The 9,807-nt window shown below is 43.0% G+C and overlaps 1 long non-coding RNA gene across 1 annotated transcript; it reads left to right on the forward strand.

Annotated features, from left to right (window-relative positions):
* Positions 1–3,272: 3,272 nt before the first annotated feature.
* On the forward strand, positions 3,273–4,168 carry LOC139026663 (uncharacterized). The gene is made up of 3 exons (XR_011478528.1): positions 3,273–3,389; positions 3,685–3,726; positions 4,079–4,168. It is a non-coding gene; the product is annotated as an uncharacterized lncRNA (long non-coding RNA).
* The last annotated feature ends 5,639 nt before the right edge of the window (positions 4,169–9,807 follow it).

Here is a 9,807-nt window from a genome sequence, read left to right on the forward strand (position 1 = left end):
GTCTGTTCTGTCCTGTAGTGTAACAGGTGTCTGTTCTGTCATGTAGTGTAACAGGTGTCTGTTCTGTCCTGTAGTGTAACAGGTGTCTTTCTGTCATGTAGTGTACAGGTGTCTGTTCTGTCCTGTAGTGTAACAGGTTCTTGTCATGTACGTAGGTGTCTTTCTGTCAGTAGTGTAACAGGTGTCTGTTCTTCCATGTAGTGTACAGGTGTCTGTTCTGCTTCTGTAGTTTACAGGTGTCTGTCTGTTCCTGTTAGTGTCAGGTGTCTGTTCTGTCCTGTAGTATTGCAGGTGTCTGTTCTGTCCTGTAGTGATTGCAGGTTGTCTGTTTTCATGTAGTGTTGCAGTGTCTGTTCTGTCCTGTAGATTGCAGTGTCTGTTCTGTCCTGTATGTTTCAGGTGTCTGTTCTGTCATGTAGTGTTGCAGGGTCTGTTTCTGGTCCTGTAGTGTTGCAGGTGTCTGTCTGTCTGTAGTGTTGCAGGTGTCTGTTCTGTCTGTGTGTTGCAGTGTCTGTTCTGTCATGTAGTGTTGTCAGGTGTCTTGCTGTCTGTAGTTCAGTGTCTGTTGTCTGTAGTGTAACAGGTGTCTGTTCTGTCTGTAGTGTACAGGTTGCTTCTGTCTGTAGCTGTTACAGGTGTCTGTTCTGTCTGTATGGTTTGCAGGTGTCTTTCTGTCTGTAGTGTAACAGGTGTCTGTTTGTATGTAGTGTACAGTGTTTCTGTTCTGTCTGTAGGTGTAACAGGTGTCTGGTTCTGTCCTGTAGCGTAACAGGTGTCTGTTCTGTCATGTAGTGTAACAAGTTCTGTTCTGTAGTTAACAGTGCTGTTCTGTCTGTATGTTTGCAGTTGCTTTTCTGCATGTAGTGTTGCAGGTGTCTGTTCTGTCATGTAGTTGCAGGTGTCTGTTCTGTCATGTAGGTCAAAGTGTTGTTTCTGTCATGTAGTGTTGCAGTGTCTGTTCTGTCATGTAGCGTAACAGGTGTCTGTTCTGTCATGTAGTGTACAGCCGTGTCTGTTCTTTGCTGTAGCGTAACAGGTGTCTGTTCTGTCATGTAGTGTTGCAGGTGTCTGTTCTGTCATTGAGCGTAACAGGTGTCTGTTCTGTCATGTAGTGAACAGGTGTCTGTTCTTCCTGTAGTTAACAGGTGTCTGTTCTGTCATGGTGTGTAACAGGTGTCTGTCTGTCATGTAGCGTAACAGGTGTCTGTTCTGTTCTGTAGCGTAACAGGTGTCTGTTCTGTCCTGTAGTGTAACAGGTGTCTGTTCTGTAGTGTAACAGTGTTCTGTCATGTAGTGTTGCAGGTGTCTGTTCTGTCAGTATGTTGAGGTCTGTTGTCCTGTACAGGTGTCTTTCTGTCATGTAGTGTAACAGGTGTCTGTTCTGTCCTGTAGGTAACAGGTCTTGTTCTGTCCTGCTATCCTGTATGTGTCTCCCGAGTGGCACACGGGTCTGAAGCACTGCCTCTCAATGATAGAGGCGTCACTACAGACCTGGTTTTGATCCCGGCGTGTATCACAACCGGCCTTTGATCGGGAGTCCCATAGGGCGGCGCACAATTGCCCAGCCTCGTCCGGCTAGGTAGGGTATATAATTTGGGCTGGGTATATAATTTGTAGTAGGGTAAGTAGTATGGTTAGAGGTATGATTAGTTGTATGTTAGTAGTATGGTTAGTAGTATGTTGAGTAGCATGGGTTGAGTATGTTTTATATATGGGTTTGTAGTATGGGTTGTAGTATGGTTAGTGTATGATTAGTTGTATGGTTAGTAGTATGGGGCGTAGTATGATTAGTAAGTATGGTTAGTAGTATGGTTAGTAGTATGGTTAGTAGTATGGTTAGTAGTATGATTAGTTGTATGGTTAGTAGTATGGGGCGTAGTATGGGCGTAGTATGGTTAGTAGTATGGTTGGAGTATGGTTAGTAGTATGATTAGTTGTATGTGGTGTAGTAGTATGGGGCGTAGTATGGTTAGTAGTATGGCTGTAGTATGGCTTGATATTGGTTAGTAGTATGTTAGTAGTATGGGGTGTAGTATGGTTAGTAGAATGGGTTGGAGGAATGGTTAGTAGTATGGTGTTGTAGTATGGTAGTAGTATGGTTAGTAGTATGGGGTTGTAGTATGGTTAGTAGAATGGGTTGGAGTATGGTTAGTAGTATGGGTTGTAGTATGGTTAGTAGAATGGTTGGAGTATGGGTTGGATTATGGTTAGTAGTATGGCTTGTAATATGGTTAGTAGTATGGTTAGTAGTATGGGGTAGTATGTAGTAGTATGGGTGAGTATGGTTAGTAGAATGGTTGTAGTATGGTTAGTAGTATGGTTAGTAGTATGAGGTAGTAGTTAGCAGTATGGACGTGTATGTTAGTAGTATGGTTAGTAGTATGGACTAGTATGTAGTAGAATGGGTTGTAGTATGGTTAGTAGTATGGGACGTAGTATGGGACTAGTATGGACGTAGTATGTAGTAGTAGGTTAGTAGTATGGGACGTATATGGACGTAGTATGGTTAGTAGTATGGTAGTAGTATGGGACGTAGTATGGACGTAGTATGGACGTAGTATGGTTAGTAGTATGGGTTGGAGTTTGGGTTGGAGTATGGTTAGTAGTATGGGTTGCACCTCTGTCACTTTGTCTTGTCACTTCCATTGTAATCAACGTTCCAGATGCCACAGCCACATTGATGTCCTAAAGTAGAACAGGAGCTAATGACTGTTTCACCCACTGATGTAGTCGAGTCACGGAACCTCGAGTCCCAACCAAGTCCCCTGTGCTCGAGTCCGATTCCAAATCCGAGTCACCAATTGTCGAGTCACAAGTCAAGTCACGAGTCCCAGTGGCTGAAGTCCGAGTCCCAGTGCTCGAGGCCTGGTCAAGTGCTCAAGTCTAGGTCACTGGATCCACGTAAACTCAAAATAAAGTTATTTACGCTGTCAATATATGTAGTGACAAGAGGAGTATTTACCCAGTCAGATATAGAGGAGTTATTTACCCATCAGATATAGAGAGTATGTACCAGTCAATATAGAGGAGTTATTTATCCAGTCAGATATAGAGAGGTATTTACCCGTCAGATATAGAGGAGTTATTTACCCAGTCAGATATAGAGGAGTTATTTACCCAGTCAGATAATAGAGGAGTTATTTACCCAGTCAAATATAGAGAGTATTTACCCAGTCAGATATAGAGGATTATTTACCCAGTCAGATATAGAGGAGTTATTTACCCAGTCAGAGTATAGAGTAGGTATTTACCAGTCAGACACAGAGGAGTTATTTACCCAGTCAGATATAGAGGAGTTTATTTAACCAGTCAGATATAGAGAGTTATTTAACCAGTCAGATATAGAGGAGTTATTTACCCAGTCAGATATAGAGGAGTTATGTTACCCAGTCAGATATAAGGATTATTTACCCAGTCAGATATAGAGGAGTTATTTACCCAGCAGAATAGAGGAGTTATTTACCCAGTCAGATATAGAGGGGTTATTTACCCAGTCAGATATAGAGGAGTTATTTACCCAGTCAGATATAGAGGAGTTATTTAACCAGTCAGATATAGAGGAGTTATTTACCCAGTCAGATTATTATGAGGAGTTATGTACCTCAGTCAGATATAGAGAGTTATTTACCCAGTCAGATATAGAGGAGTATTTACCCAGTCAGATATAGAGAGTTATTTACCCAGTCAGATATAGAGGAGTTATTTTACCCAGTCAGATATAGAGGAGTTATGTACCCAGTCAGATATAGAGGGAGTTATTTACCCAGTCAGATACAGAGAGTTAGTACCCAGTCAGATATATAGGAGTTATATTACCCAGTCAGATTATAGAGGAGTTATTTACCCAGTCAGATATAGAGGATTATATTACCCAGTCAGAGTATAGAGGAGTTATTTACCCAGTCAGATATAGAGGAGTTATTTACCCAGTCAGATATAGAGAGTTATTTACCCAGTCAGATATAGAGGAGTTATTTACCCAGTCAAGATATAGAGGATTATTTACCCAGTCAGATATAGAGGATTATTTACCCAGTCAGATATAGAGCGAGTTATTTACCCATCAGATATTAGAGAGTTATGTTTACCCAGTCAGATATAGAGGAGTTATTTACCCAGTCAGATATAGAGGAGTTATTTACCCAGTCAGATATAGAGGAGTTATTTACCCAGTCAGACGTAGTTTTGTGACTAGAGGAATTTAGTCACTAAATTGTTTCCTATCCCTTTTCCATTCAAACCAATGAGGGTTTAGACCTTTCTAGTCAATTATCTCAGAATCATCTTTTTTCAGGTAGAACCTTATAGTTCTATAGTCACTACTTATGAGTGTCGCTCCAGTTTATGTGTTCTGTTGTGTGACGAAATTGTACACTGCCAACAATGAGTAATGTAAGAAGACTTAGATAAGTGCATGTAACATATGAAAAATACAATTTCATCTGATAAAGAAATAAATATGACTAACCAGGTTTTTATCCAACCTTTTTATGTGAATAAAGTGCATGTGTAACAGTTTAACTTTACTCCGTCCCCTCGCCCCGGGCGCCTCTGCACATATCAACAACAGTCACCCACGAAGCATCGTTACCCATCGCTCCACAAAGGCCGCGGCCCTTGCAGAGCAAGGGGAACCACTACTTCAAGGTCTAAAAGCGAGTGACGTAACCGATTGAAACGCTATTAGCGCGCACCACCGGTAACTAGCTAGCCATTTCACATCCGTTACACTCACCCCCCATTCAACATCCTCCTTTTCCGCAGCAACCAGTGATCCGGGTCAACAGCATCAATGCAACAGTTTAACTTTAGTCCTTCCCCTCGCCCCGACCCGGGCGCGAACCAGGGACCCTCTGCACACATCAACAACAGTCACCCACGAAGCATCGTTACCCATCGCTCCACAAAYGCCGCGGCCCTTGCAGAGCAAGGGGAATCACTACTTCAAGGTCTCAAAGCGAGCGACGTAACCGATTGAAACGCTTTTAGCGCGCACCACCGCTAACTAGCTAGCCATTTCACATCCGTTACACATGTCGGATTAAAAATGTCACAACAGGCCTGATGGAAGAAGCAAGTTTGTCGGTAAACTTTCCAAATGTCGACAAAACAAAATACTCTAGACAAGGTGGGATCTTTTTGTGTCTGTACAAATAATTATGCGAGAAATGTCAGTGGAAACGCTTATCACCACAAATATTGATCAACTTTGAGTCAGGCGATAATATGGTGTGTGGTCCTCCCACTACGACTCGGGAAAGAGAGCATGCAGTTTATTCGGCAACGTATGAAATAAATGATGATGATATTCACGGGGGGGGGTGAAAGTGCACAGTGATGAGCTTGATGCTTCTTTCCTTTAAGTACAGTGTATTCTGAAAGTACTCAGACCCCTTGAATTTTTCCACATTGTGTTACGTTACAGCCTTATTCTCAAATGGATTAAATACATTTTACATCAATCTACACACAATACCCCATAGTAAAAAACTGAAATAGCTAATTTGCGTTAAGTTTTCAGACCCTTTGCTATGAGACTCAAAATTCTGCTCAGGTGCATTCTGTTTCCATTGATCATCCTTGAGATGTTTATACAACTTGATTGGAGTCCAGCTGTGGAAAATTTAATTGATTGGACATGATTTGGAAAGGAACCAAAGTTCCTCTGTGGTAGATGGGAGAACCTTCCAGAAGAACAACCATCTTTGCAGCACTCCAACAATCAGGCCTTTATGGTTGAGTGGCCAGACGGAAGCCACTCCTCAGTAAAAGCCACATGACAGCCCACTTTGAGTTTGCCAAAAGGCACCCAAAGGACTCTCAGACCATGAGAGAAAAGATTATCTGGTCTGATGAAACCCAGATGAAACTCTTTTGCCTGAATGCCAAGCGGCACATCTGGAGGAAACCTGGCACCATCCCTACGGTGAAGCATGGTGGTGGCAGCATCATGCTGTGGGGATGTTTGTCAGTGGCATGGACTGGGAGACTAGTCAGGATCGAGGGAAAGATGAACGGAGCAAAGTACAGGGACATCCTTGATGAAAACCTGCTCCAGAGCGCTCAGGACCTCAGACTGGGGTGAAGGTTCACCTTCCAACTGGACAACAAACCTAAGCAAACAGCCAAGGCAACGCAGGAGTGGCTTTGGTACATGTCTCTGAAAGTCCTTGAGTGGCCCAGCCAGAGCCCAAACTTGAACCTGATCGAACAACTCTGGAGAGATCTGAAAATAGCTGTGCAGCGACACTCCCATCCAACCTGACAGAGCTTGAGAGGATCTGCAGAGAAGAATGGGGGAAAACTACACAAATACAGGTGTGCCAAGCTTGTAACGTCATACCAAAGAAGACTTGAGTCTGTAATCGCTGCCAATGGTGCTTCAACAAAGTACTGAGTAAAAGCTCTGAATACTTTTGTAAATGTGATATTTCATTTTTTTTATACATGCAAAAATGTCTAAAAACTATTTTGATCTTTGTCATTTTGAGGTATTGAGAGTATATTAATGAGGGGGAAAAAATATTTAATCAATCTTAGAATAACGCTGTAATGTAACAAAAAGTGGGAAAAATCCAGGAGTCTGAATACTTTATTGTCCTTCTGATGTAACTGGCAGCCGATCTAAAAGTGTTGTTTTTTTCAGGAGAAGTGAGGGGTACACTTGGGATCACCTTGGGGCCAATCTGGAGCCCATGAGCAAAGGTGCATCGGTCCAATGTGGGCAGCCTAGATGGGTCCAATGTCGTAACCCTCATTGAGCCCAAATCATGCCAATGTGGGAATGTTTGCTGGGGTGTGGGGGTGTAGGACCTTAGGAACGAATGCATTAGGACCTTAGGAACGACTGCATTTGAAAAAGTCTAATAAATCCATTGAATATAGTCTACACCATCACAATAAATCCATTATTTATTTTAGACAGGTCTAAAGGAACATGATATGAAAGAAAATGTAGTCTATTTCAGAAGAACAGAATAGCATACTCTGATTTGTCCTTTTTTTAGGCCCTGATCTGGCTCTGCCAAATGGCTGTGGGCAACACTAGTTCATTTAGCAGACAAGATTAGCTTAGAATTCATTATTTCTTATTATTTTAGAGTATGAAGAATAAAATCGAACGTAGAAAGGATATTTTCTCCAAATTATTTCCAAGGGAGTGCACACATGCGGCTAGTCTGTGTTGAGCGGTTCACAAAGAAACAGGTCCTCCTATATGCTTCATTTAGAGTTATTTATGCAACTTTAGTTGTGAGACAAACGTTGGGCTATACACACTACATTATCAAAAGTATGTGGACACCTGCTCGTCAAACACCTCATTCCAAAATCATGGGAATTAATATGGAGTTGGTCTCCCCTTTGCTGCTATTTTAGCCTCCACTATTCTGGGAAAGCTTTGCTGCAGGGACTTGCTTCCACTCAGCTGCAAGAGCATTAGTGAGGTTGGGCACTGATGTTGGGCGATTAGGCCTGGCTCGCAGTGGTCGTTCAAATGAATCCCAAATGTGTTCGATGAGGTTGAGGTCAGGGCTCTGCAGGCCAGTAAAGTTCTTCCACATCAATCTCGACAAACCATTTCTGCATGGAATTTGCTTTGTGCATGGTGGCATTGTCATGCTGAGGCATGAAAGGGCCTTACCCAAACTGTTGCCACAAAGTTGGCAGCACAGAATTGTCTAGAATGTCATTGTATGCTGTAGCATTAAGAGTTCCCTTCACTGGAACTAAGGGGCCTCGCCTGAACCATGAAAAACAGCCCCAGACCATTATACCTCACCCACCAAACTTTACAGTTGTCAATATAAATTGGGGCAAGTAGCGTTCTCCTGGCATCCGCCATATCCAGATTCATCCGTTGGAATGCCAGATAGTGAAGCGTGATTCATCACTCCAGAGAATGTGTTTCCACTGCGCCAGAGTCCAATGGCGGTGAGCTTTACACCACTCGGCCATGGAAACCCATTTCATGAAGCTCCCGACGACCAGTTCTTGTTGCTTCCAGGGAACTCTTTAGTGAGTGTTGCCACCTAGGATAGATTATTTTTAAGCACTACGGGTTTCAGCACTTGGTGGTCACCTTCTGTGAGCTTGTATCGTCTACCACTTCACGTTTAAGCAGTTGTTGTTCCTAGACATTTCCACTTCACAATGACAACACTTACAGTTGACCGGGGAAGCTCTAGCCGGGCAGAAATTTGATGAACTGACTTGTTTGAAAAGTGGCATCCTATGATGGTGCCACGTTGAAAGTTACTGAGCTCTTCAGTAAGGCAATTCTACTACCAATCAAATCAAATCATATTCTATTTGTCACATGCGCCGAATACAACATGTGTAGACCTTACCTTGAAATGCTCACTTACAAGCCCTTAACCAACAATACAGTTTTGAGAAAAATAAGAGTTAAGAATAGTATTTACAAAAAACTAAAGTATAAAATAAAAAAGCAAAAATAAAATAAACAATAGTGAGGCTATATACATGGGGTTCCGGTACCGAGTCAATGTGTGGGGGCACAGGTTACTCGAGGTAATTGAGGCAATATGTACATGTAGGTAGGGGTAAAGGGACTATACATAGATAATAAATAACAAACAGCGAGTAGCAGCAGCGTAAAAGGGGCGAGGGGGGGGGGTAATGCAAATAGCCAGGTAGCCATTTGATTAATTGTTCAGCAGTGTTGTGCCTTGGGGGTAGAAGCTGTTAAGAAGCCTTTTGGACCTAGACTTGACGCACCGGTACCAATTGCCGTGCGGTAGCAGAGAGAACAGTCTATGACTCGGGTGGCTGGAGTCTTTGGCAATTTTTAGGGCCTTCCTCTGACACCGCCTGGTATAGAGATCTGGATGGCAGGAAGCTTGGCCCCAGTGATGTACTGGGCCGTACCACTACCCTCTGTAGCGCCTGCGGTAGGAGGCCAAGCAGTTGCCATACCAGGTGGTGATGCAACCAGTCAGGATGCTCTCGACGGTGCAGCTGTAGAACAATGTTTGTCTATGGAGATTGCATGGCTGGGTGCTAGATTTTATCACCTGTCAGCAACGGGTATGGCTGAAATAGACGAATCCTCTAATTTGAAGGTGTGTCAGCATAATTGTGTGATATGTGTAATTAGATGTTTAATACATTTTAACGATTCGACTCCAATGATGATTTGACAAAAGTCACATGAAAGGCATGAACTCTGATTTGTTTTTTGTGCAGGCTGCACACACTTCATCAGTCTCTCATTCACAATTTGACAAGCACTTGATAATATTCTCCCCAGGCCTCGAATTTCCCAGCGGCATCCCCTTTGTGTGGCCAAATAGCCCCTAAGAAATCCATGCCTTTTGCAACCAAAGTGGCCGTTTTGCCCTTGGGCTGAATATAATCCTGATAATTCCCTTCACCCAGCTGGGTGCTCCTAAGCACCTCTCACTCGCTTGGCTCTCTCAGATATCTCAAATCAAATCAATGTATTTATATACGCCTTCTTACATCAGCTGATATCTCAAAGTGCTGTACAGAAATCCAGCAATACCCCAAACAGCAAGCAATGCAGGGTAGAAGCACGGTGGCTAGGAAAACTCCCTAGAAAGGCCAAAACCTAGGAAGAAACCTAGAGAGGAACCAGGCTATGAGGGGTGGCCAGTCCTCTTCTGGCTGTGCCGGGTGGAGATTATAACAGAACATGGCCAAGATGTTCAAATGTTCATAAATGACCAGCATGGTCAAATAATAATAATCACAGTAGTTGTCGAGGGTGCAACAGGTCAGCACCTCAGGAGTAAATGTCAGTTGGCTTTTCATAGCCGATCATTG

Source organism: Salvelinus sp. IW2-2015, unplaced genomic scaffold, assembly GCF_002910315.2.
Source record: "Salvelinus sp. IW2-2015 unplaced genomic scaffold, ASM291031v2 Un_scaffold5427, whole genome shotgun sequence".
Lineage (NCBI taxonomy): Eukaryota > Metazoa > Chordata > Actinopteri > Salmoniformes > Salmonidae > Salvelinus > Salvelinus sp. IW2-2015.